The sequence below is a fragment of the Pristiophorus japonicus genome, chromosome 2, assembly GCF_044704955.1.
Source record: "Pristiophorus japonicus isolate sPriJap1 chromosome 2, sPriJap1.hap1, whole genome shotgun sequence".
Taxonomy (NCBI): Eukaryota; Metazoa; Chordata; class Chondrichthyes; family Pristiophoridae; genus Pristiophorus; species Pristiophorus japonicus.
Genome location: NC_091978.1, coordinates 55,012,499 through 55,027,232, shown reverse-complemented (window position 1 = coordinate 55,027,232; position 14,734 = coordinate 55,012,499). Strand labels below are relative to the sequence as shown.

Below are 14,734 nucleotides of genomic sequence, written 5' to 3'. Positions count from 1 at the left end.
GTTTTAGTTTCCCCTATGAGTGGAAATATCCTCTCTGCATTCACCTTGGCGAGTCCCCTCATTATTTTACACGTTTCAATACGATCACCTCTCATTCTTCTGAATTCCAATGAGTAGAGGAGGCCCAACCTACTCAACCTATGTTCATAAGTCAAACCCTCATCTCCAGAATCAACCTCGTGAACCTTCTCTGAACAGCCTCCAATGCAAGTATGTCCTTCCCTAAATACAGAGACCAAAACTGTACACAGTACTCCAGGTGTGGCCTCACCAATACCCTGTACAGTCGTAGTAGGACTTCTCTGCTTTTATACTCTATCCCCCTTGCAATATCCATTTGCCTTCCTGATTACTTGCTGTACCTGCATACTAATTTTTTGTGTTTCATGCACAAGGAGCCCCAGGTCTCTCTGTACTGCAGCACTTTGCAATTTTTCTCCATTTAAATTATAATATGCTTTTCTATTATTTCTGCCACATTTTACTCCATCTGCTAAATTTTTGTCCACTCACTTAGCCTGTCTATATCTCTTTGCAGATTTTGTGTGTCCGCCTCACAATTTGCTTTCCCACCCATCTTTGTATCACCAGCAAACTTGGCTACATTACACTTAGTCCCTTCATCCAAGTCATTAATATAAATTGTAAATAGTTGAGGTCCCAGCACTGATCCCTGCAGCACCCCACTAATTATTGATTGCCAACCCGAGAATGAACCATTTATCCCAACTCTCTGTTTTCTGTTAGTTAGCCAATCCTCTATCCATGCTAATATATTACCTCCAACCCCATGAACTTTTATCTTGCGCTGTAACCTTTTATGTGGCACCTTGTCAAATGCCTTCTGGAAGTCCAAATACACCACATCCACTGGTTCCCCTTTATCCAACCTGTTCGTTACATCCTCAAAGAACTCCAGCAAATTTGTCAAACATGACTTCCCCTTCATAAATCCATGCTGACTCTGCCTGACCGAATTATGCTTTTCCAAAAGTCCTGCTACTGCTTCTTTAATAATGGACTCCAACATTTTCCCAACCACAGACGTTAGGCTAACTGATCTATAGTTTCCTGCTTTTTGTCTGCCTCCTTTTTTTTTTAAATGGGGCGTTACATTTGCAATTTTCCAATCTGCTGGGACCTCCCCAGAATCCAGGGAATTTTGGTAAATTACAACCAGTAGTGTATGTAGGCACCTTTAGTAATGACTCCACGAGGCAGGGTATGGTACTTAAACTGTGCAGACCTGCAGTCATTTATTAAGCAGCTCCTGAGTGCCTGCAACAAGCTGTAAGTTCCCTTTTATACTGGGTTACCTGCCGTATGCAGGCAACCCCTGGGTCTCCAGCAACAGCACCCTCTGGTGTACTGGTCAGGTGTGTACAGTACAAGGGTACATTCAATGTGGCATAACAGTGTTACAGACATCACACAGTGAACAGGCATGCCTACACAACACAACCAATGCATCCACTATCCCTGCCACTACTTCTCATAAGACCCTAAGATGCAAGCCATCAGGTCCAGGGGATTTATCTGCCTTTAGTCCCATTATCTTACTGAGTACCACCTCCTTAGTGATTGTGATTGTGTTAAGTTCCTTCCCCCCGCCCCCCCACCCCCCCAGCTACAGCCCCTTGACTATCCACTGTTGGGATATTGTTTGTGTCCTCTACCGTAAAGACTGATTCAGAGTTTCTGCCATCACCATATTCCCCATTACTAATTCCCCGGTCTTGTTCTCTAAGGGACCAACATTTACTTTAGCCACTCTTCTTTTTTATATACCTATAGAAACTCTTGCTATCTGTTTTTATATTTCGTGCTAGTTTACTTTCATAGTCTATCTTCCCTTTCTTAATCATTTTTTGAGTCATTCTTTGCTGGCTTTTATTATCATCCTGCTGCAATTAGCAATTCATCACAGACCAGGGAGCTTTTATCTTGTGCAGTAACCTCTTATGTGGCACCTTATCGAATGCCTTCTGGAAATCCAAATACACCACATCCACTGGTTCCCCGTTATCCACCCTGCTTTGTTACCTCTAGACTATTCCAACGCACTCCTGTCTGGCCTCCCACATTCTACTCTATGTAAACTTGAGGGCATCCAAAACTCAGCTTCCTGTGTTCGAACTCGCATCAAGTCCCGTTCATCCATCGCCCCTGTGCTTGCTGACTTACTTTGGCTCCCGGTTAAGCAATGCTTCGATTTCAAAATTCTCATCCTTGGTTTCAAATCCCTCCATGGCCTTGCCCCTCCCTATCTCTGTAATCTCCTCCAGCCCCACAACCCTCACCCACAACCACCCCCCACCAGATATCTTCACTCCTCTAACTCTGTCCTCTTAAGCATCCCTGATTATAATCATTCAACCATCGGTGGCTGTGCCTTCAGCTGTCTGGGCCCTAAGCTCTGGAACACCCTCCCTAAACCTCTCTGCCTCTCTATCCTCCTTGAAGACACCCCTTAAGACCTACCTCTGTTCTGCCCTAATTCGCTGTCACTTTTTTGTCTTTAAGGTACACCTGTGAAGCACCTTGGGAAGTTTTACTATGTTAAAGGTTCTATATAAATACAAGTTGTTGAAGTATATCACTGAAGGAGGCCATTCGGCCCATCGAGTCTGCGCCGGCTCTTTCGAAGAGCAATGCAGTTAGCCCCACTTCCCCGCTCGTTTACCAGATCCCTGCAATCTATTCTCCATCAAGTATTTATCCAATTCCCTTTTGAAAGCTAATGAATCTGTATCCACCACCCTATAAGGAAGTGCATTCCAAATCCTGACCACTTGCTGCATTAAAAAAGCTTTTCCTCATGTCGCCTTTGGTTCTTTTGCCAATCACCTTAAATCTGTGCCCTCTGGTTATCGACCTGTCAGCCATTGGGAACAGTTTCTCCTTATTTACTCTATCTAAGCCCATCATAATTTTAAACACCATTATAAAATCTCCTCTTCGCCTTCTCTGCTCTAAGGGGAACAATCCCAGCTTCTCCAGCCTATTCACATAACTGAAGTTCCTCATCCCTGGAACCGTTCTAGTAAATCTCTTCTGTACCTTTCCAAAGCCTTCGCGACTTTCTAAAATGTGGTGCCCAGAATTGGACACAGTACTCCAGCTGGAGTTGAACTAGTATTTTATACAGTTGTAGCATGGTTGAGCTGCTCATTGATAAAACTTGCTTAACCATCAATGGATGTCTACTTCATCAAATTTATTTAATTGTGCTTGTCCACAGAATTCAAGATATGTCTAACCAATGGACATTAAAGCAATTTCTTTATTAGCCACTTGGATGTGGATGATGCTAGCAAGGCCATATTTATTGGCCATCCCTAATTGCCTCGAGAAGGTGGTGATGGGCGTTCTCTTGAACCCTTGCTGCTTCCCACAATGATGTTTGGTCATAAATGACAGGATAGTGACCCAGCAACATGAAGGAGTGGTGATTATATGTCCAAGTCAGGATGGTGTGTCACACTCTGGAAAGGAACTTGGAGAAGTGCTACCATAAGATTGCTGCACCTGTCCTTCTCGTTGGTAGAGGTCATAGGGGAGGGAGGTGCTCTGAAACTAAGCTTCACGAGCTGCTACAGTGCATCGTACCGTGCACCAGTGATAAAGAGGCTGAATAATGAGTCCAGGGCAGGGACACAAATCAAGTGAACTGCTTGGTCCTGAATGGCGTTGTGTTTGCGTGCTGTTGCAGGGGCACCCATTGAAGTGAGTGGTGCGTTTACCATCATAATCCTGACTTGAGCATTGCAGATGGTAGAGAAGCTTTCAGTGGCCAGGAGGTGAGCCACTCGCCAAAGAGTAGCCAGCCGTTGCCCTCATCTTGTAGCCATGGTTTTGATGTGGCTGGTCCAGTTCAGTTTCTGGTATAAAGGTGTCGCTGGATGGCACTATTGGCGACTCCTTTACCAGCCAATGTTTCGTAAAGATCAAAAAAGGATCAAAAAGTGACATCGCTAAGAATGCTTCGCCGCCACAAGCCAGTTATCTCTGGGGTAACTTTTCTGACACCTCCTGCTTAAAACCCAAAAGGTCAGAAGGATCGCAAGGCCCTGCTTTCACGGTCTGTATTCATAGTGAAACTCAAGATCAAGTGAGCTTCTGCCCTTCTGCTCCACGGGAGATTTCTGGACAGGGAGCAATCGAGTAAAAATATTTAACTGGAGGAAGGCCAATTTCAGTGGGATGAGAACGGATCTGGCCCGGGTAAACTGGAATCAATGACTGGCAGGCAAAACTGTAATGGAACAATGGGTTGCCTTTAAAAAGGAAATAGTTTGGGAACAGGTGAGGTACATTCCTATGAGGGCAACTAAAATCAGAGCTCCCTGGATGATAAAACAGATAGAGAATATGATGAAGCATAAAAAGAGCATGTATGACAGATGTGAGGTTGCTAATACATCTGAGAATCAGACTAAATATAGAAAGGTCAGAGGAGAAGTGAAAAAGAAAATAAGAGGGGCAAAGAGAGGGTATGAGAATAGAATGGCAACTGACATAAAAGGTAATCCACGAGTCTTGTATAGGCATATAAATAGTAAATGGGTAGTAAGAGGAGGGGTGGGGCTGTCTAGGGACCAAAAAAAAAAGAGACCTACACATGGAGGCAGAGGGTATGGCTGAGGTATGAAATGAGCACTTTGCATCTGTCTTCACCAAAGGAAGAGGATGCTGCCATAGACATAATGGAGGTGGTGGTAGTGGAGACACTTGTTGGATAAAGATTGATCGAGGTATTAGAAAGGTTGGCTGTACTTAAAAGTAGATAAATCACCAGGAGTGGATGGGATGCATCCTGGGATGCCGAGGGAATTTGAGGGTGGAAATTGTGGAGGAAATTGGGGGTGCACGAAGAAAGAGACCTGGGGGTATGTGTGCATAAATCATTGAAGGTGGCAGGGCAGGTTGAGAAAGCGGTTTAAAAAGGCTTACAGGATCCTGGGCTTCATAAACAGCGGTATAGAGTACAAAAGTGTGGAAATTATGATGAACCTGTATAAAACACTGGTTCGGTCCCAACAGAAGTACTGTGCCCAATTCTGGGCACTACACTTTAGGAAGGATGTGAAGGCCTTATAGAGAGCACAGAAAAGATTTACGAGAATTATTCCAGGAATGAGGGACTTCAGTTACATTGATGGACTGGAGAAGCTGGGGTTGTTCTCCTGAGAGCAGAGAAGATTGAGAGGGGATTTGATAGAAGTGTTCAAAATCATGAGGGGTCTGGACAGAGTAGATAGAGAGAAACTGTTCTCATTGGCAGAAGGGCCAAGAACCAGAGGACACAGATTTAAGATGATTGGCAAAAGAACCAAAAGCGACATAAGAAAAGAGTGGTTGAGATCTGGAAAGCACTGCCTGAAATGGTGGTGGAGGCAGACTCAATTTTATCTTTCAAAAGGGAGTTAACATAAGAAATAGGAGCAGGAGGCGGCCATATGGCCCCTCGGGCCTGCTCCGCTATTCAATACGAACATGGCTGATCTGATCGTCGACTCAGCTCCACTTCCCTGCCCGCTCTCCATAACCCCTTATCATTTAAGAAACTGTCTATTTCTGTCTTAAATTTATTCAATGTCCCGGCTTCCACAGCTCTCCAGGGCAGCGAATTCCACAGATTTACAACCCTGAGAGAAGAAATTTCTCCTCATCTCAGTTTTAAATGGGCGGCCCTTTATTCTAAGATCGTGCCCTCTAGTTCTAGTCTGCCCCATCAGTGGAAACATCCTCTCTGCATCCACCTCGTCAAGCCCCCTCATAATCTTATACGTTTCGATAAGATCATCTCTCATTCTTCTGAACTCCAATGAGTAGAGGCCCAACCTACTCAACCTTTCCTCATAAGTCATCGCCCTCATCCCCGGAATCAATCTAGTGAACCTTCTCGGAACTGCCTCCAAAGCAAGTATATCCTTTTGTAAATATGGAAACCAAAACTGCACGCAGTATTTCAGGTGTGGCCTCACCAATACCCTGTATAGCTGTAGCAAGACTTCCCTGCTTTAATACTCCATCCTCTTTGCAATAAAGGCCAATAATCCATTGGCCTTCCTGATCACTTGCTGTACCTTCATACTATCCTTTTGTATTTCATGCACAAGTACCCCCAGGTCCCGCTATACTGTGGCACTTTGCAATCTTTCTCCATTTAAATAATAACTTGCTCCTTGATTTTTTCTGTCAAAGTGCATGATCTCACACTTTCCAACATTATACTTCAGCTGCCAAATTTTTGCCCACTCACTTAGCCTGTCTATGTCCTTTTGCAGATTTTTTGTGTCCTCCTCACACATTGCTTTTCCTCCCATCTTTGGATCAGCAGCAAACTTGGCTACGATACACTCAGTCCCTTCTTCCAAGTCGTTAATATAGATTGTAAATAGTTGGGGTCCCAGCACTGATCCCTGCGGCACCCCATTAGTTACTGGTTGCCAACCAGAGAATGAACCATTTATCCCGACTCTCTGTTCTCTGTTAGTTAGCCAATCCTCTATCCATGCAGTAACCTTTTATGTGGCACCTTGTCAAATGCCTTCTGGAAGTCCAAATACACCACATCCACTGATTCCTCTTTATCCACCCTGTTCGTTACATCCTCAAAGATTTCCCGAAAATTTGTCAAACATGATTTCCCTTTCATAAATCCATGCTGACTCTGCCTGACCAAATTATGTTTTTCCAAATGTCCTGCTACTGCTTCTTTATTAATGGACTCCAACATTTTCCCAACCACAGATGTTAGGCTAACTGGTCTATAGTTTCCTGCTTTTCTTCTGCCTCCTTTTTTTAAATAGGGGCGTTACATTTGCAGTTTTCCAATCTGCTGGGACCTGCCCAGAATCCAGGGAGTTGGAAAAGTATCTGAAGGAAAAACATTTTCAGGGCTACAGGGAAAGGGCAAGGGAGTAGGACTAGTTGAGTGCTGACACGGGCTCGATGGCCAAATGGCCTTCAACCGTGCTATAACCATTCTATGATTCTATGAAAGATATATTTGCACAATTTCAAACTTCCCATCAGCTTTATAATGATATTTCTGTGACAACTCCTATGATAACAGCGTATGTGGAGTCTTTAATTTATTTTTGTTCGTAATGCTCATGAAGGTCTGGGTGACTGTTGTTGAGAAATAAAATGATTTTCACTTTCTGTACCTAGTATCAACACCGATCACTCAGGCAGGGCATAGCAGAGGTTAGATGCAGAATAAAGCTGCTTCCCAGCCTCACCTCAAGAGACCACCCACGCCCCCCGCCCCCCCCCATGTGAGCTCTCCATTTCTCACAGCTGTCACCCACAAAACTTTTTTGAATGAGGCTAGCAGTTTATCACACTCTGACACCACTTCACCTGTAGTTTGACAAAACAAAAATCACACAATGGTATCAAAATGTCAATAACCAATTGTGCTGCGACAAATATGTTGATTCTGCGACGTCTCTCTGTGACAATCTGAATTTACACAGCAGGCAATGTTGCTAACTGTGAGTAGAGTGCTCGAAACCCACCACCTCCCACTCCTCTCCCCAAAATGCTACTCCAAAACACTGTTCCTTTAATGCTTTGCTTTGAAAGTCAAACATTAATTTTTTTTTAAAAATTGTTTCTTTTCTAAGCTGGTTTTTAATTCTCAAATGAGGGTTCCGCTTTGCTGAAGTGTTTTCTTTATACTCGCCTTATATATAAAAAAACCCACAGGCACAACACAAGTGCCTCTTTGTTGAAGGTGGGGGACTGGAAGTTGAGGACGATCAAAGTCAGAGTAAAAACCCCTGGATTCTGTCAAGAAAGCCTGACAGCTTGGAAGAAGGAAAAAAAGACAGAGAAATGCACAAGCTACACAGTGTTCTCAGAAAAAAAAAACTTAAAAAAAAATTATAGCCAAAAGTAGCAATGAATTGGAACGAAATCTGAACCAGAGGATTGAAATTTTAGGATGATTTTTGCATTTTTTTTTGAGCTGAAAGCCAGCCTGACGGAGTGGAACACCTGGAGTTTCATCGTCACTGAAGGCCAGGTGATGCTCTTCAACCAACAGGAAAATCCGCTGTGGCAATATTTTGTAAATAAATGCCCACTGTTGTCATGTGAACTTAACTGTAGCACGGGATTCATGGACTTCCTAAATAACTCAGTTGGTAACCGGGCTGCCCAATGTGGTATTGAGCCATGCAGGCGGGAAAGGTTCCGAGGTTCAATCAGCTTTTTGTGCCGAGTTACTGCGCGCCAGCCAGGGCTGTGGCAGTACAGGCACAACTGACCTCAGGGTTTCTCAGCTGTGGAGAGAGAGAGAGAGAGAGAGAAGCCATTCCTCCGAAACATGCTGGAAAACAGGCAGGTGGATTGGATGAGGACAGGATCAGATTCGACTGCGAGGTCAACAATTTGCTGTCTCGGCTCACACCTCAAGAATGGCTACTTGAACAAGATACCAGAGGAGGCCTGTAGAACTGTGCCCGAGTATCGGTCTTTGTTTTCAGGGGAGGAGGGCAGAAAATTAGTCATAACTGCATTTAGATTTCTGAGATGGTTATTGTGGCCGCAGTCAATACAGAAAGATTGACTGTATTGTGTTTCAGAAGCATGTATGTAATAGGGAGGTCAGGTTTACAACAGACAAAGAGTTCACACACGAGAAATCATCAATTTAATTAAAATACACACGTACACACTGCTTTAACTCCTCGTGTTCATGTACATCCTCATGACCAGTTACCGAACAGCCCTGAGAACAAGCTGAATGCAGGTTTACCAGTCAGAGAATTGTGCATGGTGACCACAGCCTAAAACGACAGTATACCATAAAACATTATGGGTAACTAGTCCAGCTCCTGTGACGGTGCACACAGTTTGGGCTTGATTTTAACTTGCCAAAACTGGCGATAACAGGCGGCAATAATCTCAAAATGGGGCCAGGAGATTTACCACCCCATTAACCCAGACGATTAACCCACTGTGACTTTGACTGTGATCTACCAATGGGTGGCCGGAGCGCCCACCTGTTTCAGGTGGCAGGGTCCTTTTAATATGCAAATCGGGGTCCTGTGACTGATATGGGATTCTGAAGTCATTTTAATAGCATATGTGCTCCTCCAGCCATATAAAAATACTGCAGGCTGCTGCCAGCCCGGGCTCACTCCCTTAGGCCTTACCTTCCCACCCCACCGCCCCATGACCTACTTTCAGTCGGCCAACATTCCTCTGTCCCAAAACTGATGAGCTGCCTGGAGATGCCCATTTGGCCTCTGCAACTCAATGGTCAGAGTTAAGTGAGGTCCAGACCGCTTGAAAAGCTAATCAGTAGACAGTGCTAGAAACTGAAGAACAATATTCTATCAGAATGGAGGACTGAAAGTTACTAATGCATCTTGGGAAATTAGGCACACTGCACATGCTCAGATTGTACAATCTTTATTTTGGACATTAGAAATTTCACTTACTGAGTTAAAAAAAGGGTGAATAAAAAAAATTGTCAGATGGCTTTTGAGTGATGTGAAGGAGTGTGGTGGTCAGATTGTCCAATGACCGATGTCGTCTCATTAAATAATAGCAGCTATTGTGCACCATACAACAGGACACCGCTAATATTGAAAAGATCTATCACAATGTCATTCACAGGAGAAAACGGTCCTTATAGTTCTTAAAACTAATGTTCCACATATCAAATTTAATATAGTATTAACGGACATTAATAGACATGGAGTTAATAAACTCAATTAGTAAAAGGGCAATCAAAGGAAGGGTGGAGCCGATTAGGGACCAAAAGGAGATCTTCTTGTGAGGCAGAGGGCTTGGCTGAGGTACTAAATGAGTACTTTGCATCTGACTTCACTAAAGAGGATGCTGCCAGTGTAGCAGTAAATGAGGAGGCAGTAGCAACATTGGATAGGATAAAAATAGATAACGAGGAGGCACTTAACAGATTGGCAGTTCTCAAAGCAGAAAAGTCACCTGGTCCGAATGAGATGTATCCTAGGTTTCTGAGGGAAGCAAGGGTGGAAATTTCAGAGGCTCTGGCCACAATCTTCTTCTCCTTCTTAGATACAGGGGTAGTGCCATAGGACTGGAGGATTACAGATGTTACACACCAGCTTAAAAAAGGGAGTGGGATAAACCAGCAACTACAGGCCAATCAGCCCAACATCGGTGTTGGGGAAACTTTGAGACACAATAATCCTCAACAAAATTAATTGGTATTTGGAAAAGTGTGGTATAATAAATGAAAGTCAGCACAGATTTGTTAAAGGCAAATCGTGTTTGAATAACTTGATTGAGTTCTTTGATAAAGTAACGGATAGCGTTCATGAGGGTAATGCGATTTATGCTGTGTATGTGGACTTTCAAAAAGGCTTTGATAAAGTACCACATAATAGACTTGTTAGCAAGATTAAAGCTCATGGGATTAAAAGGACAGTGACAGTGTGAATATAAAATTGGCTAAGGAACAGAAAGCAGAGTAATGGTGAATGGTTGTTTTTTTAAAATGGAGAGGTATAGAGGGTGTTCCCCAGGGGTAAGAAACATAGAAATTAGGTGCACGAGTAGGCCATTCGGCCCTTCGAGCCTGCACCGCCATTCAATATCATGGCTGATCATTCAACCTCAGTACCCCTTTCCTGCTTTCTCTCCATACCCCTTGATCTCTTTGGCCATAATGGCCATATCGAACTCCCTTTTGAATATATCTAACGAACTGGCCTCAACAACTTTCTGTGGTAGAGAATTCCACAGGTTAACCACTCTCTGAGTGAAGAAGTTTCTCCTCATCTCGGTCCGAAATGGCTTACCTCTTATTCTTCGACTGTGACCCCTGGTTCTGGAACTCCCCAGCAACGGGAACACTCTTCCTGCCTCTAACCTGTCCAATCCTGTCAGAAATTTATATGTTTCTATGAGATCCTCTCTCATTCTTCTAAACTCCAGTGAATACAAGCCCAGTTGATCCAGTCTCTCCTCATATGTCAATTCTGCCATCCCGGGAATCAATCTGATCAACCTTCGTTGTACTCCCTCAATAGCAAGAACATCCTTCCTCAGATTAGGAGACCAAAACTGAACACGATATTCCAGGTGTGGCCTCACCAAGGCTCTGTACAATTGGAGTAAGACCTCCCTGCTCCTATACTCAAATCCCCTAGCTATGAAAGCCAACATACCATTTGCCTTCTTCACCGCCTGCTGTACCTGCATGCTAAATTCAATGACTGATGTACCATGACACCCAGGTCTCGTTGCACCTCCCCTTTTCCTAATCTGTCACCATTCAGATAACATTCTGTCTTCCTGTTTTTGCCACCAAAGTGGATAACCTCACATTTATCCACATTATACTGCATCTGCCATGCATTTGCCCACTCGCCTAACCTGTCCAAGTCACCCTGCAACCTCTTAGCATCCTCCTCACAGCTCACACCGCCACCCAGCTTAGTGTCATCTGTAAACATGGAGATATTGCATTCACTTCCTTCATCTAAATCATTGATGTATATTGTAAATAGCTGGGGTCCCAGCACTGAGCCCTGCGGCACCCCGCTAGTCACTGCCTGCCATTCTGAAAAGGACCCGTTTATCCCGACTCTCTGCTTCCTGTCTGTCAACCAGTTCTCTATCCATGTCAGTACATTACCCCCAATACCATGTGCTTTAATTTTGCACACTAATCTCTTGTGTGGGACCTTGTCAAAAGCCTTTTGAAAGTCCAAATACACCACATCCACTGGTTCTCCCTTTCCACTCTACTAGTTACATAGAAACATAGAAAATAGGTGCAGGACTAGGCCATTCGGCCCTTCGAGCCTGTACCACTATTCAATGAGTTCATGGCTGAACATGCAACTTCAGTACCCCATTCCTGCTTTCTCGCCATACCCCTTGATCCCCCTAGTAGTAAGGACTACATCTAACTCCTTTTTGAATATATTTAGTGAATTGGCCTCAACAACTTTCTGTGGTAGAGAATTCCACAGGTTCACCACTCTCTGGGTGAAGATGTTTCTCCTCATCTTGGTCCTAAATGGCTTACCCCTTATCCTTAGACTGTCACTGCTTTCCAAATGCGCTGCTATTTCATCTTTAATAATTGATTCCAACATTTTCCCCACCACTGATGTCAGGCTAACTGGTCTATAATTTCCCGTTTTCTCTTTTCCTCCTTTCTTAAAAAGTGGTGTTACATTAGCTACCCTCCAGTCCATAGCAACTGATCCAGAGTCGATAGACTGTTGGAAAATGATTAGCAATGCATCCACTATTTCTAGGGCCACTTCCTTAAGTACTCTGGGATGCAGCCTATCAGGCCCTGGGGATTTATCAGCCTTCAATCCCATCAATTTCCCTAACACAATTTCCTGACTAATAAGGATTTCCTTCAGTTCCTCCTTTTCGCTAGACCCTCGAACACCGAGTATTTCCGGAAGGTTATTTGTGTCTTCCTTAGTGAAGACAGATCCAAAGTATTTGTTCAACTGGTCTGCCATTTCTTTGTTCCCCATTATAAATTCACCTGATTCTGACTGCAAAGGACCTACGTTGGTCTTCACTAATCTTTTTCTCTTCACATATCTATGCAAAAGCTTCTAGTCAGTTTTTATGTTCCCTGCAAGCTTCCTCTCATACTCTATTTCCCCCCTCCTAATTAGATCCTTTGTCCTCCTCTGCTGAATTCTAAATTTCTCCCATTCCTCAGGCTTTTTCCGGCCAATTTATATGCCTCTTCCTTGGATTTAACATTATCCCTAATTTCCCTTGTTAGCCACGGTTGAGCTACCTTCCCTGTTTTATTTTTACGCCAGACAGGGATGTACAATCGTTGAAGTTCATCCATGTAATCTATAAATGTCTGCCATTGCCTATCCACTGTCAACCCTTTAAGTATCATTTTCCAGTCTATCCTAGCCAATTCACGTCTCATACCATCAAAGTTACCTTTCCTTAAGTTCAGGACCCTAGTCTCGGAATTAACTGTGTCACTCTCCATCTTAATAAAGAATTCTACCATATTATGCTCACTCTTCGGCCTCGCACAACAAGATTGCTAATTAGTCCTCTCTCATTACACAACACCCAGTCTAGGATGGCCAGCTGTCTCCTTGGTTCCTTGACATATTGGTCTAGAAAGCCATCCCTAATACACTCCAGGAAATCCTCCTCCACTGCATTGCTACCAACTTAGTTAGCCCAATCTATATGTAGATTAAAGTCTCCCGTGATAACTGCTGTACCTTTATTGCATGCATTCCTAATTTCCTGTGTGATGCCATCCCCAACCTCACTACTACTGTTTGGAGGTCTGTACACAACTCCCACTAGCGTTTTCTGCCCTTTGGTATTCCGCAGCTCTACCCGTACAGATTCCACATCATCCAAGCTAATGTCCTTTCTTATTATTGTGTTAATTTCCTCTTTAACCAGCAACACTACCCCACCTCCTTTTCCTTTCTGTCTATCCTTCCTGAATGTTGAATACCCCTGGATATTGAGTTCCCAGCCTTGGTCACCCTGGACCCATGTCTCTGTAATCCCAATTATATCATAATTGTTAATAGCTGCCTGCGCAGTTAATTCATTCATCTTATTATGAATACTCCTCGCATTGAGGCACAGAGCCTTCAGGCTTGTCTTTTTAAGCACTCTTTGTCCCTTTAGAATTTTGCTGTAATGTGGCCCTTGGGTTTCTCTGCCCTCCACTTTTACTATTCTCCTTTCTATCTTTTGCTTCTACCCCCATTTTATTTTCTTCTGTCTCCCTGCATAGGTTCCCATCCCCCTGCCATATTAGTTGGTATTACGACCACTGCTCTTTGTGATATATGTTAATAACCTGGAATTTGGCAATAATTTCAAAGCTTGCATATGAATCTCGGAAATGTAGCAAACAGTGAGGAGGATAGCAACAGACTTCAGGAGGACGTAGACAGACTGGTGGAATGGGCAGACATGTGGCAGATGAAATTTAATGCAGAGAAGTGTGAAGTGATACATTTTGGTAGGAAGAATGAGGAGAGGCAATATAAATAAATGGAACAATTTTAAAGGGGATGCAGGAACAGAGGGACCTGGAGGTTCACATTCACAAGTTGAGAAGGTGGTTAAAAAAGCATATGGGATCCTTGGCTTTATTAATAGAGGAAGCGAGTACAAAAGCAAGGAAGTTATCCTAAATCTTTGTAAATCACTAGTTTAGCCTCAACTGGAGTATTGTGTTCAATTCTGGGTACCACACTTTAGGAAGGACGTGAAGGCTTGGAGAGGGTCCAGGAGAGATTTATCAGAATGGTACCCGAGATGAGGGACTTCAATGATGTGGAGAGGGTGGAGAAGCTGTGGTTATTTCCTTAGAGCAGAGAAGGTTAAGAGGAGACTTGACAGAGGTGTTCAAAATAATGAATGGTTTTGGTAGAATAAATAAGGAGAAATTGTTTCCAGTGGCAGAAGGGTCAGTAACCAGAGGACACAGATTGGCAAAAGAACCAGAGGTGACATGAGGAGATATGTTATTTTACACAGAGAGTTGTGCTCTAGAAGGCACTGCCTAAAAGGGTGGTGCAAGATTCAATAGTAACATTCAAGAGAGAATTGGATAAATACCTGAAGGGGAAAAATTGACAGGGCTATGTGAAAAGATCAGGGGATTGGGATTAATGGGATAGCTCTACCAAAGAGCCAGTGCAGGCACAATGGGATGAATGGCCTCATTCTATGTGGTACCAATCTA

The 14,734-nt window shown here is 43.6% G+C and overlaps 1 protein-coding gene across 4 annotated transcripts in view; it reads right to left on the bottom strand.

Moving 5' to 3' along the window:
• The window catches only part of ctif (CBP80/20-dependent translation initiation factor), a 300,050-nt gene that overhangs the window by 12,010 nt on the left and 273,306 nt on the right, over positions 1 to 14,734 (bottom strand). The window lies entirely within an intron of this gene.